Below are 23,104 nucleotides of genomic sequence, written 5' to 3' on the forward strand. Positions count from 1 at the left end.
AGGAGTATTTCTTAAAGCTCTATGGCTGAAAATTGTACTAAAATTTCAAGGCCTTTTATATCAACATTGTAAATAAACCTAATTTTCGATGGAAACATATTTTGATTTTATAAAGATACATACCCCATGTACAAGTTGAAAAAGTTTGAATAGAACCACAAAGAAAATTTTAATAAATTATCTATGTATTCCTTTCTAGAATCCAGCCACAGACCTTGGGAAGAAAGAAAAAAATTAGATCAGTTGTCATTTATGGCAAGGATTATCTTCTTTTTTCCTCTTTATTTACCATTGGAGTCAAGAACAAATTAGACACAGGAAAAAAACCCCACTATTTGTTGAAGCTTAATATCTAATATTAATACAAATAGTATTATAAATATTAATACAAATAAAAAAAGCTTAACAGAAGTAGAAAATAATTAGAGACAAATTTAACCTTTACATATGCATATGTTATATGTGTACATATCCTCTACATACATGCAAATGTAAAAAGATAAACTGCTATATAGAAATAAAGTTTGTCTCATTTTAAGTAATTATTAAGCCAGAACAGATTATATTGTGTTATCTGGAAAATATAAAATGTTTTCTTAAAAAGAGATTAATATTAAATGCATGATAACTTCTCTAAAAATCTAAATTAAACATGTTACATTTGGGATAGAGAGAACTGTTCTGTAACCCAGTTTGCTAGGCATATATGTTAGAGATGACTATGTCTAAAATAAAGCCTTTATTATCTCACATTCTTTCAAATCTTGTTACTTTGCCCTGACCTCACATGCTTAAATTTTATAAAAGCACAAGAATGCATGGAAGACAGAGCTCCAGGAGGCTCATTGATAACAGTGAGTGTCAATTACTGGCAGAAATGGGTATTGATGATTTTCTCCATATCTCAGTTGAAAGTGAGAAAAATTGAAAAACTTCCCCTACCCCTTGGGAAGCATTTTAAATGACTCCCTAGAAAAGAAAGACTCTATATTAGAGGCTGAGTAGGGGAAGATACAGGTTGGCCATTACTTTGATCAGTACAATAAATTCAAAGATTTTTTCTGCTATATCTTATCTTACATCTACATCTCATTTCAAATTTGACAGATTCCCTTAAAGGATCAAAAAGACAGGAACTTCCAAGCCGAATCAGATATGTGTATATTAATTCATAGAATATAAGCAGGACAACAAGAAAGACTCTTTCCTCTAACATTGATTTTCTTCATATTTATTTTTTGAGCCTGAATACTCCAGGCAAAATTCGCTTGGCTTCAACAAATTTGCAAATACCATCATTCACTGTTATTTTGCTACCCATTTCTCAAATCTCAATTAAATGTGATGACAGTTTACTTGCAAGAAACACACAGAAAGATTTTCCCAACCAGAGGTCTTCACTCATTTCCTGCTAGTGGACTTGGCAAGTGGAGTCAAAACATCCATTACTGAGGCTGAATTTTAATTTAGAAGGTTATTACCAGAGTCAGCTAAATAATTATAAAATCCTTTACAAATGTAAACTGCCACAGAAATGTATAGTAGCAGCTGAGAACAATGTATGTATGTATGTATGTACACACACACACACACACACACACACACACACACATAATAAAACTTGTTTACTAGGGATTTTTAAAAGAGTGAATTTTAGATTCCTGCTAATGCAAAGCTGTATATGTAACTTTCCGAGGCACCCCTAGGATGAACTAAAAATTGTCTTCTCTCTGCAAGTATTTTTTAAATGAAAATCAAAAATAATGATAAAAAATGACTGCAAGTCTTAATGCTCTGGCTCAGATTCCACATTCTCTGTAAGACTAAAAGCAAGAAGTTTTGGCTAACAAAATGCCAACTGAAGGAAGGCAAGAAAGTATTGCTCACCTTTAAAATTAAATATAATTAAATATAAACTTTGTGTGGCATTGCTTTGAGATTATGGAGTTTAACAATCATAGAATGTTAGAAATACGCCTGTGAATAAAATGAGTACCTACTCCATGTTAACAGGTACTCAACAAATGTTAGCTACGAAGGATAAGAAACAAACCATCAGGAGTCTTTTACAGAGACTAACTGGTCAACTCTCCTCTTTATAGGTGAGGAACTGAAGCCCAAAGTGTTTGAAGGACTAGCCCAGCTCATACAGTGGGCGACGAGCAGCCAAGCTCAGTGACTTCTCTACCTCATCACTGTCACAGAAACTTTTTTGGGCCTGAGCTTATCATTTGATAACAAGAGTTATTCCAGCTGCCCAGGGGTTATCAATCAAAGGTAACAGAGGTTGCAAGAATTCCTTTAAAATTTTAATTCACGGTACAGTGCCTTGCAGGCACTCCTTAAATCTCAGAGGAACAAAATTTGTTGAATAGCTGTGGTGAGGGCTGGCTCTGATTCACTCTTCAAAGTTTATTGTGCTCACCCAGCCTATTTAATCGGGCTTACGCAACCAACACCTTTGACCCTTATTATCTGGTGGGTGAATCACTTGCCTTATAGGAGCAGATAGGTGACCTCCACCTGGAGCCAGGATGGGGACAACTTTTTCCTTTGTTTAGAAACTAAGACGCACTCAGCTTGACCCTGATGTAAACCTCTCACTGCAGTGTTTAGGAGCCAGGCTGTCTCTGCCAATCTAGCTGCCCCTAGCAACTTTTATTTTTTCTGCTTCTTTTTCTTAGAAAAATCAGTTGGAAGGCAATTCCCCTCCATGGCATCCTCCAATTCTGAAAAAAGCACTGATGGGCAGATTGGATGGGGAGTGAAACCCTGGAGGCCTGATGGCCGGATGGCCTGTGTGACTCTCTGCGTGGCCTATGTGTGCTGTTTTGGTGGTTCCACAGGAATATGGAGAAGTGGGAAAGGGCAACTGGCTCTGAAAATAAATTAAAAGAAGAAAGAAAGAAAGAGAGAAAGAAAGAAAAAGCAACTGGCTCTGAAAATAAATTAAAAAAAGAAAGAAAAAAAAAGAAAGAAAGAAAGAAAGAGAGAAAGAAAGAAAGAAAGAGAGAAAGAAAGAAAGAAAGAGAGAAAGAAAGAAAGAAAGAGAGAAAGAAAGAAAGAAAGAGAGAAAGAAAGAAAGAAAGAGAGAAAGAAAGAAAGAAAGAGAGAAAGAAAGAAAGAAAGAGAGAAAGAAAGAAAGAAAGAACGCAAGAGAAAGAAAAACGGAAGAAAGGAAGGAAGGAAGGAAGAAAAAGCTAAAACCCACTTAATACTGAAAAGTTTATGGGGTCTTATACCCCTAGTCTTTGTGCTGGCTGACCTTGCAGGTGGATTGTGTTGTTTGCTGACTTGGAAAAAACAAAAAGTTGCCATAGCTTTCTTTATCCAGTAAGTACATTACTGTATTTGGTTAATTGTATTTATGCATTTGACTAAATGAGATTTTAAAAAAAGGAATGTTTTTAAAGAGCACAGAGTAAAGAGAGATGGGTAGAACTTCTACCAGTTCCACCTGCTCTCTGTCTTTCCTCAAATCCTTTCCCCGCTGCATCTTTCTCCTCCCCATCTTCCTACTCCAGGTATAACACTATGCTCCCAGCACCAGCCATTGCAGGACATCCTTGGTACATGTGTGGCAAGAGATGAGGAGAAGTAGGGTCAGAAAAGTGAAGTGAAGGACCGGAAAAGGCACCATCATAGACCGCTTTGGAGAGTAATCTATGTTGAATGAGTTAATGTTTGCTAATATCTGTTGGAGTAACAATCTTGCCTTTCTTCCAACTGGTCCCCCAACTTTAACATCATGGTTTATCTAGTACTCGTGAACTCCTAGAACAAGTGATTGGTGCATTGCAGTTCAGTGAATAAATAACACACAGAGACTCTCCATTTGTGGAATTATATGGCCATTGGAGTTACATGAGCTGTATGATCGAGGTCAAGTCTCTTGGTCTTTCTGAAACTCAGTTTTCTCATCTATTAGATAGGGATAATGTCGGCTCTGTTTTCCTCATAGAGTTCTAAGAAAGAAATGAGACATGGTTGTGAAATCATAAGCAGGGTGCCAGTCAAAGATATATAGAAATTTATAGTCATATTTGTATTTTATCTTACAGAAGAATTTATAAACTGAATGTTCTTAGATTTCTCTAACATGCAGGTACAAGTGATTTCACACTTAGAATTATACTTGAATTTTGTAGTGAATAAAGACATATTTTGCTGGCCATGATCTTCACTCACTCAGATAGGTGTGTTATTCCCTGAGAAGTCCATCCCCGATACTTCTGTGGGCCACAATTGGTAACTCATGTGCCCTCTCAGATCCAGTCCAGGGCTCCCTTACCTCAGGTCTCTGCTACTCTCCCCATCAGCCTCTACCCATCCAAAGAGTAGATCCTGGCCTAGCAGCCTGGCCCTAAAGCCCTCTGTGCTTAACACAAGGTGGTTGGTCTTTTGGGAAGTAAGAAGGTAACAGCTTCCTGATTTTGCTCTTATATCTAATTAAAGGGGCCCCTCTGTAGTGCAGAGGGAGCATGGTGTATTTCACACATCTAGCATTGGGGGTGGGATGTTTCAGGCAGCACTAGCACTGGCCATTGTACCTGGAACCCTTCTCACTCATTCTCAATCCCATGGCTGAGGCAGGCTCATCATGCCTGTCACATTCCTCTATGAACACTATCCCTCAGAGATTCTACAAAACCCTGCTGGCACTATGGCTTGCTTTGTCTCCCTACCACTTTTAGTCCTCTGAGCATTTCTGCATGTATTTGGTTCCCATTTGGAAATACGCTTTGAAATTTTTTAGGAGATTCCTCATAAACCATATAAATTACCAGATGGATGTGAACAGCTTAATAGACAGGCGTTTCTTCTAAAGCTAAATGCCAGATATCTCTGTATCTTGGTTTCAAGCTAGTTGGAACTGTCTTCTCCTACCCCATTCACACTTGGTACTGTAAAACCTACTCCAAATGGCATCATAATGGACCCTTTATGGTTGAACAAAACAACAGGCATCTTTTAACTAATGCTCTAGAGAAATACATAATATGTTTTACTTTGCTAAGACCCATATACCTAGAAGCCACTTTATATTTAAGGTAATGAAGGTTTAAATTGGGGAGTTGTGAGAGCTTAATACTCCTTTATGTTGCTGAGAAAATGGGGGGGCGGGGAAAGCCAGATTTCTAGTTAATGAATTATGAAGAAGTTGGTTCCTTATGAAATAGGACTTATGGGATTTTAAGCAAATTTTTGTTATTGACAGAGCTTTTATTTTTATGTGTCTTCTAGCATATGACTTCAGCAATACATAGCAATACATCGTTCTTACCATTTACTTGAAAATTGTAAATAGTTCATTCACTCCATCATATCTGTGTAACTCAATATTAGTATTATGTAGGGTGGTAAACAGAGTCTCTCCATTAGAAACTTAAAATCTATACCAAAGAATAATTTATGAATCCAGTCATTCTGCCAACATATATTTATTGAGTGTTTATTATGTGCTAGGTGCTATAGTGACAACGAAAGTGAACAAGATGTAGATCCTGCCTTGAGGGGTAGCAGGTGATTTCCTCAAGACACTATATTATTGTATCATAACATCCAGGAGTCAGCCAGGAGTTACACTGATCGTAAATCGATAACCTCATTTCAGGGCTCACACACAGAGGTGGCAAATAAAGCCCAGGCCTGCCCCGGGCAGTATTGACTAAAGCAACAAATGACTTTTAATAGCAGTAGGCGATGAATAATTTTGCTACCAAGAGTGAAAGAAAATCCCCCCTTCTCACAAGCCCTTTCACTTAAATAGTTTGTGTATTTCTTAAAAATCAACAAAGTTTAATTAAAGCACCATCCATGAATGCTTTGTTTGGCCGAGGGGGGCAAGGGCTGGGAAATATCATCTCGGGGAACAGAGTGGGCATGAGGGGGCAATTGTCTTTTACTTATAGTGGCATAACTGATCATCTAATTTGTTATTCCCCCCTTATTATTTGTAATATCTTTTGGACAATACTGGAAGCTAATATTTCAATGCTATCTTATTGAACTTTTAAGGAGTTGGAAGACCCAGGGTAGTTGAGGCAGTTAGCAAAATCTTTAGGAACACAACCTGGGACCAGTCAGCCTAGATTTCAATCCCAGTTTTGCCATGTACTCACCGTGTGATCTTGAGCAAGTTACTGAAGCTCAGAGTGCCTCAGTTTTCTCTTCACTAATACGAGATGATAATAATCACATTACCTCTTAGGGTTATTGTGAGGATTAAATGATGATGTTAAGTTTTTAGTACAATGCTAGCCTACAGTAAGTGTGGAAGTGTTAGCAATTTTTGCATTCCCACTCTGAAAGTACAAAGATAATCTCAAAGACAATTATTATACACCTTCTCTTCCAATATTTCCTCTCATAAAGGCACTAGCTAAATTAGAACTGTGTTGTAGTGAGCCCAGATGATTACATGGGAAGTTAAAGATACTTCTTAAGCACAAGCAAAATTATGAATAATCTATAAAGTAATTAAAATTGTGATTTACTCATAACATAAACTTGGAATATGATCATTAATAGATTCATACAGTAACTGTTTACTTAGACCCTGCCCCATAGAAATTATTGTTAGGTGTAACACAGAACAGGGAGGCATCTAAAATTGCTCCCACTCTCAAAGAATATGCATTTAGTAGACAGTATAAGTAATACATTAATAAACTAACTTCAAAGTAGATAGTAATGATGAGAGGTACACATATGGTGGTAAAAGAAGCAATTAAAGTCTCACAGCAATCTATGGACCAACCCAGGAGAAAATATCGTGATAAGTACATTCTTTATACTTTCTAATATATTAACTATGCTAATTCTTTTTATTTGTTTGTTTGTTTGTTTAATGGGCGAGGCAACCCTTGGTTGACCTCACAGATTGCAAGGAACTTGTCAGCTTAGAATCCCTTATTTTTTATTTTTTACGCCTATAGCACCTGGTCTTCCTAGGTGGTCTCCCATCCGAGTACTAACCAGGCCCGACTCTACTTAGCTTCCAGGTTCAGACTGGATCGGGCTTGTTCACAGTGGCATGGCCGTAGACTACTATGCTAATTTCTGAATGGTGGTTTTTTAAAAACTTAATGATTTTCAAATGTGGATTTCAGAAGCCACAGAATACAGTAAAATTCATAGCCAACTCAAAACTATTAATAGTAATTGGGGGGAGGGGCTGGGGAGACTTGGCATAGATATTAGAAACCTGTGGATAATTCTATCCCTTGAATCTGAATACAACTTAGATCACTAACTTATAAACTTAGTGTCAAGGCTCACATTAGTCCTTCATCTCAAATTGTCAAAAATTGGTCCTAGAGCTTTTAAAGAGAACGAAGCAAAAACTCATTGTTTTCCTAAAAGCATGGGCAGTTATTCTATACATCCATTCAACATCATTTGGCATTTTTTATATTATGAGAGTAGTACTGGGCATGGAATTACAACAAAAGTGAAGTGTGTTCTTTTCCAGAAGGAAAACAGCTCATTGTTTAGGTGGGGAGACAGATGTATAAACAAATAATAATAGCAACATGACAGTTGCCGAAAGACATATATAAGAAAAAGAGACAACTTCTGCCTAGCAGTGTAGAGAAAAAGGCACACCGAGCTGCCATTTGAGTTTCTTTTTGAAAGATGAGCACATTGCCAAGTGGAGATTGTATGACAGGGATAAAATTCATCGCCGGTAGAGGAAATGTTCTCAGGACACCTCTAAGCCTATCCATTTAATATTTCCTAAGTACCTATCAAGAATTCAATGTGGAGAAAGGTGGAATGATAATTATGAAGAAATAGAGAACTTGCTATTAGTCTTCAGAATGTCTACTTGTAATGAGTAGATTACATTTTCCACATACTTTTAATGGTGATTATGAGGTCATGACTGTCGGTCCAAAATGGTGTGTAACAACATAAATTCTGAGGATTAGAAGAGAATATGATTATGCAATTCAGAGAGACCAGAGCAAGCCTCCTAGATGGAGCAAGGCCTGATCTGTTCCTTGTAAACTAAGATAGGATTTGGTTGATGGGGGGAAGAGTAGGGTTCAATAGTCCAGCCATAAACATTTATTGGGTGTATACCATGCGTCAGGTTCATGAATAGGAAGCAGAACTGGGCTCAGGAGAAAACTGGAATTGGGGACATGCAGATCCGTGAGAAAAGCTTGTTAGACCAGTGAGCTGGGGTGTGAGACACTGAGGGAAAAGAGTAGAAAGGGAACCAAGATAGGGCAAGAACACTGTAGCTGGATTAAAGAGTTTTTTGAAAGGCAGTGGCTTTTGCATTTGGAATATATGAAAATGGGGAGTCACTGAAGGTTGCTGAGTATGGGAGAAAGCTGAGGAAAGTAGTCATAAAGAAAGTTAATTTTCCACATGTAATAGTTGGAGGAAATTTTAGAGATCCCCTCCAGATCTCTTCTCTCCAGATTCCTTCCCACTGCCATCTTTCAACAGAAGAGTAAATTAAGGCCTAAAGAGGTTATGTGATTTGCTTAAGCCCGAATATAGTAATCTTGTCTCCATTTCAGTCTCCTTTTATCCCAGCAGTGTGTGTGTATGCTTTACAGGCTGGATGGCTAGACAACAAAGGGAACAGAGGCCTGCATGAGCCCAGCATGCTGTCCGGGGACCATCCTGGCTGAATGTAGAAGGGAAGAAGGCAGGAAGCAGGGCTTTGCTCAGCCTACGTTACAACCATAGAATCAGAATGTTAGAGTTTGCAGAAGATCTAAACTTCATCTTGTCCTTTCCTATTCCTATATAGACAGGAGAAATTTGAGGGCTTAGTGGAAAAGTGAGTCACACAAGATGACAATTCAAAGACAGAACCAAGTTCTGACTAAGCTCAGCTATCTTCCCTCCATCAAGCTCCCTTTCTCTTTCGGATCCTGTGCTTGTGTTGATGGACTCTGTTCCTTGTCCCCAGCTAGTTACCAGGTCATGTACCACATCCCTTGGTTCCTCTATCAAAGGAAGATATTGTTATCTGGGACTAAGATCCTTGAGCTGCTGATGGACTCTGAACTTCTCCCTCTCAGTTCCCAGATGTGTGTGTGTGTGTGTGTGTGTGTGTGTGTGTGTGTGTGTGTGTTTGTGTTGCACTGGGAGGAGAAAGCTAAAGAAGACAGGTAGAAGATAGCTCCAGAAAGAGTCTGTACCTCTATCCCCAAAAGAGCCATAGTTCCCTCCATTCTTCTCTCCTTTTCTCCTCCCCAGCAGGAGACCAGCGTCTGTAGGGAAGAGTAGAGAATGGCAGGAGAGGAGCATTGCCAGAGTTAGAGGCATATAAATGGCATGAAAAGTGCAGACCAGTGAGAAAATGAAAAGGCCCTTCTTCATACCCTTATCCTCAGCTCTGCGCTCTGTCTCAGGCTGATCCCGTGTGTTGAGGAGCAGGGGGCAGGGCGTGAGGAGCATCAGCAACATCTCTTTTTTTTTGCCCCCTTCACCTCTGGAAGCCATGCTATTTCCAGGAGAGGTGCAGGTGGGGGTCAAGGACTAGGCAATATCTGGGGAAGATACTTTCCAAATGACACTGCATGGGAGGACAAGAGCAGCATCCCCGAAGCCCTCCTTATAACTTCAGCAGGGAAGGAGCAATATCTGCTCGAAGTGCAAATGACAGCCAGAGTCTGAGATTACTGAAAAAGGAGGGTCCAGTTGGGAAAAGCAAGGACAGAAAATGGAAGATGCTTAAGAAATTCAAACATAAGAACATTTGTAAATAGTGTTAAAAGGCAATTAGAAACAGATATTTAAATTTGATAATTGAAAAAAGTAAATAAGCCCTTATATTAATAAAGTTGTTCTGGGTAGTCTCTCCACTCCCCGCTTGAGGATGTGGCTTATACCTTTGACTGTGGCTTGAACACTCACAGTTTGGCCTTAAGGGATCAAATGAGACTATAAAAAACAACTGACCAATAAAAAACTAAGAGTAAACCATGTAAAATTATTTCCTAATATTAATAAAGAATTTATGGTTTAAAAAATTAAGTTACTTTGCCCTAACTTTGGTTGTCCTTATAAATTTTTGTACTGTGTGAAATTCCAGAATGCATACTTAAGGCCATTCGGCCATTTACATACTAATATATATCAATTATTAATACACACAACATTGTTTTCTTATTTAAGGGGACAGGTATATGTTCACATTAAAGAGAGTGAATATCCTGAACTCCATTCACATAACTGCATAGTATTTTTTCATTCATTTAAACTGAGTCGGGATTTATATATGTGGCTTATGTGATTATATTTGGGGAAGGCTAAGTAGCAGAAATATTATAACATAGACAATGGTATTAACATATTCAGATCTGCAACTCAGCCCTCTTTGCTTTACACATGTAATTAGGTTGTTTCCATGGTAATGATCTAATTATGGGCTTCTCCTTGGCCTTGTGTAATCACATTTACTGCATTTTGGCAGTGATGTTTTCCTTATTTTGTTGAACTGCAACACTTGACAAGATGTTCTCTCTTAAGATGAATAATGATTTTTCTTGTGAGAGGAAAAGAGAAAAAAAAAAAACAGCACCGTCAAAGGTGATTTGAGAAGGATTATAGATATTTGACAAATCATGCCGGTATTAAAATGTCTATTACCCTTGAAAGCATGATCTATTTTTATATTTTTTGTGTGTCATTACTGATGGAACTCAGAGGTTCTCATTTTAAAAAATCATGCATGCTATTTAAATATAGTATTTCCATGGGGATGAGGAACCTGAAGGAGATGTTATAGGTCAAGAAAGAGAAAGATCTACAGAGGTTGGTAGAAAGAGAACTGGAGACCGTATTCAGTGAGAATATTATATTGCAATTGACGAGGCTATTCATAAAAAGATATTTGATTATGGTTGCCATGGTAGTAGGAAACACCTGAAAAAATCAATTAAGCCTGATTTCGGCAGGGATCCAAATGCAATCCTTCATGCACATGTGGAAGAAGACGGGAGATATAAATACTTGTTGGAAAGACAGTTTTATTGTCACATGGTCCTGTCAGAAAAAAATATGGAATATTACAGAATAAAAATTTAACTCTTTATGTGTATAAAATGTCACTGTGCTATAAAGCATTTTATATAAAAATCTTTATAGCAGAAATAATGCATATACAGGGTGGCATAGGCTTCTTATTCTGAGGATTAGCAAAGTTTATGGGCTCCGTTGGCACAATGTCTGGGTACCGATACTCAGGGGCTAGGAATTGAAAGTGCTCTTCTTTAACTATTAGAGATGTGACTGAAAAATCCAAAATGAGTGGAGTAGAGCTCTAAGGACCTAGCATGTTGAAATTGCCTTTTACAGGGGATAGAGTGGGTAGATATAGTATTTTTATAACCTAATTGTTTAAAGGGCATAGATATATCACGGTGCTCAGGAATAATTAAAATGATAATAACTAATTTTCTCTGTACAGCAAACTAACCCTTATAAAATACATGTGGTTTGGTTTTAGACTTATATAGTGTTATTATCCTAGTGGGAAAATGGTATTCATGAAATATTTAGTTATCATTTGCAGATAACAGGAATGTTTATTTCCTTCTTTAAATGTATTCGTTTGTTGAAAAAATATTTATTTACTACTTATAATTCACCAAGCACAGTACAAGGTCCTGGGAATAAAGCAAGGCATCAGATAGACATGATTGCTACTCTCATGTTATTTCTTATTTTATGGAGAAAAGAAGAAAGAAAATAGGCTAATTTCGACACTGAGCTAAGCAATATAATGTAGAGAATCATAAGGCGAGATGAGAGCATAGAGACTGGGGTCTTTCAGGGGTCTAGCAGTGGAAATATGGGTCAAAGGCAATGTGGAACATGGACCAGCATCACAGTACAACATGAAGTAGGAGAATGGGCTGGGAGCCTGTACAGTATGAGAGGGGATGGTAAGAGATGAGTCTGGGTGCAAGCAGGACTCAGAGCACCATAGCATTTGTAAATAATGGTGATGAACTTGGTGCCTGAACACCATCAGAATCCATTAAAAAATTTCAAGCAAAGGAGCAACATGGTCTGATTTGTGATACCTGCTGCTGCTACCTTTGACATCCAGTTATGAAGCTGTGATTTTAGAAGAATCAGTCCAATGATTTACATTCTAAAATATTTAGAGTGTTAACTGGGACTTTAATAGTGTGGTCTCATGTGAGCCACTTCACCTCACCTGTATCACATGCTGTTCTCTGCAAGGGCCTTCTTGGCTCTGTTCCTCTAAAACAATGTGGTTTGTTTTTGTTTGTAGACAGATTTGCTTACAGTGTGAATATATATGTATGCATGAGTGAAATATCTTTGATTATTCAGAGCTCTGTCCTGTCCACAAGCCAGCTGATCTAAAACTCTTTAAATGCCTTTTCTCCCATCATGAGGCCCTGCTTCCCTGTAGGTCAAGCCAGGAAGGCATTGCTACCTGTCATAGAGAAGAATATGGATTTATATGAGCCACTGTGTGTGAGAGTGAATGACAGTTTGAAGAAATGGTCATAAAGCATTGGAAGCATAGCAGTGAATAGCTTTAATAGTCTCTGCTCTTTTTTGATTATACCAAGGACATTTTTTTTATTAAGTACCGTACAGCATGCTGCAGTGTTTTAAGTACTTTAAGGCTAGAGTCAAAATACACCAGCTCCTGATCTGTTTGGTGGACAAATCCACCAAACATGTAAAGAGAAAAAAATATACTTGTTATAAGTCAGAAATATGCCTTGAAGAGAAAATGAAGGTCAGAGATCTTTTAGTTGGTTATAGAATAAACTTTCTCTTGAGTGTTTGCTGGAGAATGTGGGCCTGAAACTCAGTGTTCTCATAAGGCAGAGAATGGAAATGTGACAATATATTTCACTGAACAATTTTGCTTATTTTGCTTAGTTTGTTATTGTTATTCGCATCAACAATGCTAATTTAAAGAATTCTATGTGTTTAATATTGGCATATAGGTAATGTTTTGTACCAAAGGAAGGTTACCATGAATTTATTCAATAAGTGTTTACTAAGTACTTGGTGTAATTAGATGAAAAAACTCTCACTCACAAATTCATTCTAGAGAGCACAGTTAATTATAAGATAGATAATATAATAAGTATGGTGATAAAACATGCTTAAAAGAACACAGGTGAGGGTATTTAGCTTAACTTAGTGGTTCGAAAAGGAGGTAGATAGTAGTCAGATTGTTACCTACGTCTCCAGAATCCTTAACAGTTTAAATGTAATTCTAGTAAAATTATGCCATTTGAAAATTGTGAAGTAACCAAGAGAATTCAGGAATTAAGGGAAAATAAAATATTTAGAAGAATCCCTTGCAACTGATCACATTTATTTGTTTTGTAAAGATGAAGGTCAGATGGTCTAACTGGTCTTAGTCATGCATTCATTCATGTAACACATTTGAACCTCTGTGTTTCAGGCACTATTCCCAGTTGGGATTACAGAGATAAACAAGGTAGAAAAAATCTTCCTTGAATGTCATGGAGCTTAATATACAGGGAATCCAATGACTTAAGAACTCAACCTGCTGTGCTATGTGCAAAGCCAATCTTAAGTTAAAATCAAGCATTTGGATTTGGATCTTGGAACAGCACAGGACATTGGTAGAAAACTGGAATTGGAATAATATCTGTGGTTTAGGAAATATTATTGTACCAATGTTAATTTGTTAGTTTTGATTGATGTTAACATCAGAGAATGCTGGGTAAAGGGCCTAAGAAAACTCTCTTTTGGCTTTTCTATAAGTCTAAAATTATTTAAAAAACAAAAACAAAAATAAAAAATGAAAGCTAAACAAACCAAAAAATTGGGCCTTGGCTGTACTCTGCCATCTGTTTTCTGTGTTTATTGTGTCATTTTACATTTCTGCCTCCTCATTCCTGGTGAGGATCACTGAGTGAGGAAGAACAGAATGATGAAGGGCAGAGTGTGATCGGGCTCTTAGTTGCATGTATTACCATTCTACTCTGTTTTCAGATGTCCACATCTGTCTTCCCAAGCACCCATGTCACACAATTGTCGGGACCAGTGACAACTATCATAACCTTGGTCAATGCCAGGAATTCCAAGGCAGAGGAGGAGAGACTTCAGAGATGATCTCTCTCCTGAACCTCCTGGAATTTTGATTGTGGGCTTTCATGTTGCTCCTTATTTTGCACTTGGATCTAAAGATGATGGAGTTGGAGTTCTTAAAGATTATCTGTTTCAGCTCTTGATTTCATAGATAAGGAAACTGAGGCTTGGCCAGAAGAAGGGATTTGTCCAAGATCACATTCCCAGTTAGTGGGAAGACCTGAAATAGAACTAGGCTTCAAGTAAAGTACTCCCTTTATTTTAAGTTGCTTCCTAGACACTTCAGATGGCTGAAATTTGAACTAAAATTTGGTTCTGAAACTTCATAGTGACAGTTCATTCTGTTGTAAACAGACCGTCACCATTTACAATATATAATATTAGATTCTGTTGGGAAGTCTAACTCTGGAAATAATCCTGTGGGCAGCCAGTGTGTATGATTGCCAAGAACTATTGGCTGAATTAGATTATTCACTAAAAAATTATCAAAATATTTCTTCTATGATTGATTTTGCAGCCATCTACATGGCCGGATTGACACCAAAAATAACAAGTGCTAAAATAGCACTATCCTACATAATTCTGTTACCTATGGGACTTAAACATAGCTCAAGTGTCCAGGGTTTTTTGTTTGTTTGTTTGTTTTTTGTTTTTTAATGGCACATTAGGTGCAGTCCACATTTCTACAAATGTCATATGAATTTGGCATTTAAAAGTCTTACCAATTCTTGCTCAACACCTCAAAGACTATATATCAAAGAGAATAGTTGCAAATTAAAGCTGACACACAGCAGCTATGACTATAACCACTAGTTTGTTTCTTTGTCTTTCAGATAGTCTCAGTGATGTGATCAATAAATCCTGATAATTACAACTAGAATTGTTGTTAGGAAAGTTAAGTGTGTTTCTTTCTTGGCTTGTGTAATTTCCTTCCAGATATCGTGGTTGTTAGTTCAGTCTTACTAAAATATATATTTTTCCCAATCCAGTGATTGCCACCTTTGGCAGTGTGGCTCCGCCCTGAATCCGTGTGCTTGACCCCACTTTCCTGCCTGTCCGAATACTCCTTGAGTCACCACTGCCTGTGTCCACTGCAGAGTATGCCCTCAATCTAGGGGGCTACTCTGCAGACTGTCATTCTCTTCAGTAGCTGCAGTTCTTGAGGAAGCACTTGGCCATCATTGTCTACATCTTGTCTTGGATCAAATCAATGAATAATTGGAAGACTTTTCCAAATAGTTCTCTGATGTTCTGTGTTCTACATATCTTCTTTCTTTACTGAATATTTCCCCAGCTTTCAGCCTCTTTCCTCTCTCTCTCTCCATTTCCTTCTCCTACCCTTTCTCCTATATTCTTTTCCTCCCTCTACCCTTTTACTTTCCTCCAAATCTCCACAGCACTTTGCTGTGCCTGGGACAGTGTTAGGTCCTGTGGATGCAAAGACAAACAGGAGGAACTCTTTTTCTCGATTGTGTACCTCTCTAGTTCCCTGGTGCCTGTCCCTGCCTTCTGTGAGAGGATCCAGCCACCCTCCCACACACACTCTCAGATCCTCAGTGCTCTTCCTCTGTCTCTACACACTGCAAAACCTCCTTTTACAGCAGGCAGTCTCTAAGGTAACATACTGATGAGGAATAACTGTCAAACAGCATGAAGATATTTAATGATGGTTTAAAAAGAGCCTGGGACTTAAGTCGTATGAGAAATTTGTTACATATTTAATTTAGGAAAGATTGTTACAGCATCAGGGGAGGAAAGGAAGAAAATATATTGCTTCTCATAAAAATGCAGTAAAAGATAAAGCACAAACAGCCCCTCTGTTATGTTGAAATATTGTCATTCTGTGATTAAACGGAGGCAGCAAGGTGGTTTCTATTTGGCACTTGTGCCAGGGAGGCATAGGGGAAGGAAAAAGGCATCAAGGCTGTAGGTCTGGATCTCTTTTAGGGCTCTGAGGAAATTAAAATACAAACAAAGAACAGTGGTGCAGGGATTCTGAGGGTCTTCAGAGGAGTCCTGGTACTTGGTGAGACAGATGGGCCATGAAACAAACTTGCATTTCAGGCCATTTTGACACCTCTCTGTTTTCCTTAGCTTGACAGCAATAATAGAAAGCAAGGTCATGCCATTTTTTTTTTTTTTCAGTGCACAAAAGCTAATATTATGTCTTTTCCATCCTGGGAATCTAAGAAAAGAACCATCTTGCAAATGAGTCAGCCTGGAATGTCCCAGTAGCTCAGTCAATTTTTGGCTCTGTGCTTTAGCACATTCCATTAATAGGGTGGATTGTGCTGTGTGTAAGGCTTCAGAAAGTAGCAGGCATTTCCTAGCCCATCACTCATTGTAGTTACTGAACCTGAGATCAATAAATATTCCATTACTGCATTATTTATGGCTGACTATAAACAATTTCCATCATTAAATCTTTGACTTTTAGTTGTCTCTCATTAGCAAGGGATCAATTTCAGATCCCAGTCTGGGTCATGCCCAGAATTAAAGAAAAGCAATGCGTGAGAATGTTTGTTCATATGCATATTTATATTTTATTTTAAAATAGATACATAGTAAAATTTATTTCTCTATCTGGTAGTTTGGTGTTTCGGTTCTAAAAGTCAACTCTAGCTTCATTTCAGGTATTGTGGTGACATGGGAAAAGCATTGGATAGCACTTAGATAAGTATGGGTTCTTATCATATATCTGCATATCTCTAGTAACTGGTTGTGTAATCTGTCTAGTAAGTTATTTGCCCCCGTTTCTTTATCTATAAAATAATTGGATTAAAATGGGTGATGGCTAAGTTTTTCTATGGGTCCTACGTTTAGTGAATGGAAGAGCATTATAGAAAGAGGTGCTAGATGACATGTGGGGACAGAATTTACTGATGTTCAGGATTCATATTAGAACAATGATAATGAAGGTCATTGTATTAAGTCTGAATGTCCTCCTGAAGAATACCCATTGGTTGTGAATACTTAGCAATCGGCTCTTTCCTAATATAGGGGGCAATTCAACCCGAGAGAGCACAAGTTGTATCTGAGTTAGAAGACTGCCCGTGAGCTGTAGGCTATTAACGTTATGTTTTATTCAGTACATGGTGTTATTTTTTTGTTGCGTTGCTGTTTTGCTTTTAATGAGAATTTGAATGCTTTCATTGGGCTCATTTTATAATTTACTATAGTCTTCACTCGTGGCCTCCTTTACTTTGCCCTCCCTATCCTTGAGGTACTTATATTGGTAATAGCTAGCCCAAGGAACTTAGAAGGCAGAGGTGGTCAGTCATTCAGGCAACAAACAGCTACTGAGCACCAACCATGTGCCAGGCAAAGTGGGTGGCACTGGGGATACCAAGGGAGATACATCAGAGACAGTTCCCCTCAAGTGGAGCTCATATTCTAGTGAAGAACACTGGCACAAATATCTTTTTACAAATACTTAAATACGATGAGTGTGCTAAGTGCTGTGAAGGAGCGCTACAACATGCTGTGTGTGTGTAACTGGAGAACCTAATTTCGTCTTGGAGCAAAAGAAGGCTTCCCCAAGGAGGAGATTTTTAGACAGAGGCATGAAATACAAGCAGAAATTATTCAATGAAGAATATACAAGAAAATGTCGACTGAGAGACAAAGGCACAGAAGTGGTGAGGATGTTGGAAAATGAAGAGTTGATGTCTTGAGCAAAATTAACATGGATTAGCAAACATATACCTATGCCTGTTTCTTCAAAACTCACTAGTAAAGGACTGTGTGAAAGAAAAAAAAAAAATGAATTTCTTATCTTTTCCTCTGGAACTTGCTCCTGTGCCTTATTTGACCTTCTTATTTAGAACAATGAGTAATTCACAGACTCTTTTATTTACTCAGGCTGGCAAAATTGAAGTGGTCCTTGGCTCTTCCTTCTCCATCTTGGTGTATGACTCTCCAGTCTCCAAATCCCATTCCTTCTTTCTGTACAGTGTTGTTGACTCCTGCTTCCATTTCTCTCTTCTTGCTTCCAGCTTTCTTTAGGCCTTTGCACCTCCACGGTTGATACATCACCATGGATTCTGAGCTACTGCTTTGACCGCAGTGTCCCCATCCCCCACCCAGTTTAAGATGTATCTTTCTAAAACACTTTCTCACACAGACTGACCTTTTCAACAGATGCCATTGGCCTCTTATCACCTAAAGAACTAAGGATCGACCTCTTACTCATCCACTGAGGGCTCTAAACCACCATGAGAGCTTATGTCCCCTTATTCTGCACCTGAATCCTTCAGCCTGGCCACACTGGAGAATACAGATGATTTGGTATCATGAGTAAACATTTTGAAATAGAAAAAAACAACATAGCAAAAACATACAGGGAGAATGACATGATTCTTTTACCCCAAGACCTTGGCCTGATAGCAATTTTCTTTTTTGTATATTTCTTTTGCTCATATGCACGTATAGGTAACAAATTTTCTTGACAGTATAATAGACCTTTGAATTCTGCTTAATATGCCCTGATGGTATTTTCCAAGATGGCTGCAGCATGATCTCCCATGATCATGTTCTTTCAATATGACTTTGACACTATTCCTAGTGAGAGAAAAAGATGGCGTTCACTCCCCTTGAATCTGGGAAGATTTATGACTATAACAAAAGTGATGTTATGACTTCTAATGTTAGGTCATAAAAAGTGATATAACTTCTGCATGTATTTCTTGGGGTGCTTGCTCCTGGAATCCAAGTACCACGCCATGAGGAAGCAGAGAGCACACATGGAAAGGTCACATGAAGGTGTTCTGGACAAAGGCCCTCGCTCAACAGATATGTGCGGGAAGAAGTTATTGACTGACTGCAGCCACCTGAGAGACCCAGGAAAAGAATTGCATGGTTGAGTCCAGTCACCCCCAGGATTGTGAAGACTAAAGCAAAAGTAGTTGTTGTTCTAAGCCACTTAGTTTGGGGATGATTAATCGTTATAGCAATAGATAGCCTGACCTATACCTTAAACCAGTAAAATACTGATATAATTTAAAATTAGAAGTTTATCTTAAGGAAAAAAATCAAAAGGCAAAAGATTTTATTACAACTATACCAATTTTACTTATTACCAGTGTATAGAAAACTATATGTGAATTTTTTTTCTGTATTTAGTCACATTTGCTTTACTACCTAGCTTATCAACTTCTTGAAGGCAGGGACTCTGTTTTAAATGTAGTGCACGGTAGGTTCCCTTGCTCTATATTATTTTTTAATAGAATCATGTATTCTATAAATATTTTTTACAATTTACTTTAATAACTTTTCAAAGGCTATCCAAATTGTTTTATTTTATTCTTTCAAAGCCTTGTCTCATTTTACAGGTGAAGGTAACAGTCTAGCTTTAAGGTCACGTGGTATAAAGTGATAGTACCGTGTCTTATATGTACTCAGACCTACTGACTTTAATCCTGGGACATGTTTCATTCCTCCACAGGTGCTCTTTGTTCTGAATTGTCTTTTAACAATATTTGTAGAAACATGATGGATATTCACATATCTGAGAAGGGCAGTGTCTTTGCTCTGGAGCCTTGATGTGTTTTCAAATGGTCTTATTGAAGCTCTGCAGAAACCAGTAGCTCAGAACAGAAGTCGAGACAGGAAAAGTGTCCACTGACCTTGCTGGGAATTGCATAATGGACTCAGAAAGTCCATTATGTGTCAGAAAGTCTCCAACCTAGGCTACCTTAAATTTTTTGTGAAATGCCATGATTATTAGTTACTATGGTATCTTTAATAACTGACCTTTGCAAAAGTTGAGAAAAAAGGAAAGATAATGTGAAGAGCACCAACTGTAGAGTTAGACCTGGATTTGAAGCCTGATTCTGCCACATATCAGTTCTGTGGCTTTGGTCCAAGTTTACTGACCTCTTAGACCCTCAGTTTTCTCACCTACTCAATGGGAAACAGAATACTTTTCATCTCATTGGATTATGAGAGGAAACAATGAAATATATGTCAAATACTCTCTATAATGCATGGCTCTTAACAAGTAGTGAACAATTAGTAGCTTATCTTATATAACAGCCAAAAAATTCTTTGTAGTTAAACTTTTTAAAGATGTGAGTGTAGATATCACCTGAACTATCTAGAGATTCTCATTCAAAGTCTTTATGTAACCTTGGGCAAATCACTTCATGGTTCCCCAGGGAAGATTTGGCTGGAAGATTTCTAAGATTCTTATCTTCTGAATTTAAAGTTCTAACTTTTAAATAGTAACTTGTGTGGCATTAAACCATTATGGGTTTGTTAATCTTCTAATTGGTTTCCCTATAATTACCATTTAGTTTGTCTTTCAAATACCGGGTGACCTCTTATCATTCTGATATTTGATTTTCTAACAGTTAGAAGACATTTACCTTCTGCAAACATTTCATTAGTAATGACCACAGTCTTTACAGTATCGGTGCATTTTTGCTAAGAATATAATTGTTCCTCTATGCTCATGATGCAACATTTAATTGAACAGTTCACTTGAAAAGGCATCAAAGCTGTTCTTAAGTCCACGTTGGCTTTCTGTTGGTGGTGTCCAGCAGACACCAAGTAGTGTGCCTGATGCCTATTATTCTTATTTATTAAATAAAACAGAATTAAGTAAAACTGAAATCACAGATGGCATTTGTAATTTATGAGGGTTATCATTTGCAAAGGGTTATAATATCAATAATTCTATAAGTTTGATATTATTGTCCTCATTTACAGATGAGAAACTAAGCCTCAGTTTATGGCTTGTCACATAAGTATAGAAAAAGAGGGAATTAAGTAATTTCAGAGCTGAGTCTCTAAGCCTTTCCTTGGTTCTAGAGATGGCCCATTCCACTACACAGTGTGGTTCTCTGTTGGAGAAATTCAGAGTCATTTATGCTGTATGGCTTGAGGGAAAATTGCTAACCAAACTTTAAATATCTTTCTTGATCATGAATGAACATATCAGCAAGGTGGAAGTGGCGATGCATCAGAAATGTAGCTAGGAGGAAAAAAGGAGAGACTCATTTCTAAAAATGGTACCTTTCAACAATTAAAAAAATAAGTTAACATTACAGTCAAAATTATGATGTTGCATGGCAGCAACATCAGGGGCATTAAAAAAAGATAGTAAAAGATGTAGTGCCTTTTTATTGTTGTCAGACCCTGAAGGATCCCCTCTCTAGCTTATTCCTGCCCAGTCACTTTAGGGGTAGGTGCGTACTACCTAGCTACACTTCTAGGGTAAGTGGCTAGAAAATTAGGAGTTTAATTGTTTTAGTATGGTAAATCAGAGCCGTGTAGTGAGTACAGGGTAGTGAGTGTAACTGAGTGGCATGGGGAAATCGCTGTGGCTGGGAGGCAGGAGGACTCTGTGAGCTTCAGTTTCCTTTCATCTCTGTCACAGTAAAAAGTTTCCTAGTGATTATAAACGTAGAGTAAAAATCAGTCCTCAGAATGAATTTATGACCCATTCATGCTGCTGAGTATGCTCAATGTGTGACATCAGATCTAGGCCTCATTTTCCTTACTTACTTAGCTGGGAATTAGAATTGGAAAAGCTCATCTCATAGGATATGTTATTCACATAAACCAGGTATATAGAATGAATATCTTTCTGTCTCACCTGTACCTTCTCAAGGAAAACACTTGGACTGCAACATGGAATTGAGAGCTCAGAAAGTTATTAATACAAGGACAAGGAATTAACTAAGAAATGTAAGTAGAATGAACAAATCAACAGCAATGTTGTTGAATAAGATGTGTAATATGATTTACACACATCATTTCTAGTCTTCATAGCAGCCCTGAATGGAAGACAATTTTATCTCCATTTGACAGACATAAAAGCTAAGATTCAAGCAAAGTAAGAGACATGCTTAAGGACCCTCAATAATAATAAGGAGAACTCTTTTTCCATTAGAAGTAGAAAAGAATTTACAGAGAGAGTCTTGGCTAGAGCATGGGGCAGATAACATCTATATCCTATTGAGTAAAGGCAGGGAAAAGATTATGAAACTGAAAATTTTGAAGGGGTGGGAAAATCTAAAAGGGAAAACAGACTTTTGGCTTTGGGGGAGCTTTGGCCTCTTAGCATTTTGACCACAGACAGATTAGAAGCTTTGGGGCTTCTGGGAGTGTGAGCTCCTTAAACACCTTTCAACTGAGGTGGGTCCTGGGTAGCTGATTTTTGAGGGGCTAAGGAAACTTCTGGCAAGGCACGTTTGGTTCTGTAGAGTGGAAGAGGTCCAGAAGCAAAGCAGGCAGGAGTATTTGCTTGGGACATTTTCTGCTCAAGGCAGAGAGAGGGTGCTGCTTAGTTCACCACGCAGGAAATCCGGGACTCAAGACAGATGCTTTGTCTAGAAATAGAGCATTTGATTTTTATGGATTTATAGAGCATTTGCATTTACAGAGCATTTGCTTTTGCTGTGCCTATAAAAACTTAGATGTGACATGGACTGCATGGAAGAGGAATCCCAGCAATGGCTATATTTATTTTAAAGTGTATATTAAAAATAGTAAAGATGCACAGAAAGATATTCAGTTATATAGATTCAGACTATATTGATTCATGTGTACTCTCTATGGTATGACCAATATAACAGAGCTGTTATGTATAGAGTTGTAAGTTAAAATAATTTAAGTCATTCAGTATATTACTTATGATATATATTTTAAAATGTAGAATGTTTATTCAATTATAAAAATAATCTCAAGAGAATGAGAAGATAAACCACAGACTGGGAGGAAACATTTACAAGACATCTGATAAAGACATCTGATTGTCATCCAAAATAAACAAAGAACTCAAAACTCAATAAGAAAATAATCTGATTTTAAAAAGTGGGCAAAAGATGTAATCAGGCATATTACCAAAGATATACATATGGCTAATAAGCATATAAAAAAGTGCTCTACATTATAAATCATAGGGGGAATACAGATTAAAATGACCAGATACCACTGCAAAATCCAGAATGCTGACAATATTGAATGCTGGTGAGGTTATGGAGATAGGAATGTTTTTATTATTGCTGGTATA

The 23,104-nt window shown here is 37.7% G+C and overlaps 1 long non-coding RNA gene and 1 pseudogene across 2 annotated transcripts in view; one reads left to right on the forward strand and one right to left on the reverse strand.

Annotated features, from left to right (window-relative positions):
• LOC112479034 overlaps positions 1 to 23,104 on the forward strand; it is a 169,622-nt gene that overhangs the window by 124,179 nt on the left and 22,339 nt on the right. The window lies entirely within an intron of this gene.
• LOC112479102 lies at positions 6,930 to 7,048 on the reverse strand (annotated as a pseudogene).

The sequence above is a fragment of the Pteropus alecto genome, unplaced genomic scaffold (assembly GCF_000325575.1).
Source record: "Pteropus alecto unplaced genomic scaffold, ASM32557v1 scaffold33, whole genome shotgun sequence".
Classification (NCBI taxonomy): Eukaryota; Metazoa; Chordata; class Mammalia; order Chiroptera; family Pteropodidae; genus Pteropus; species Pteropus alecto.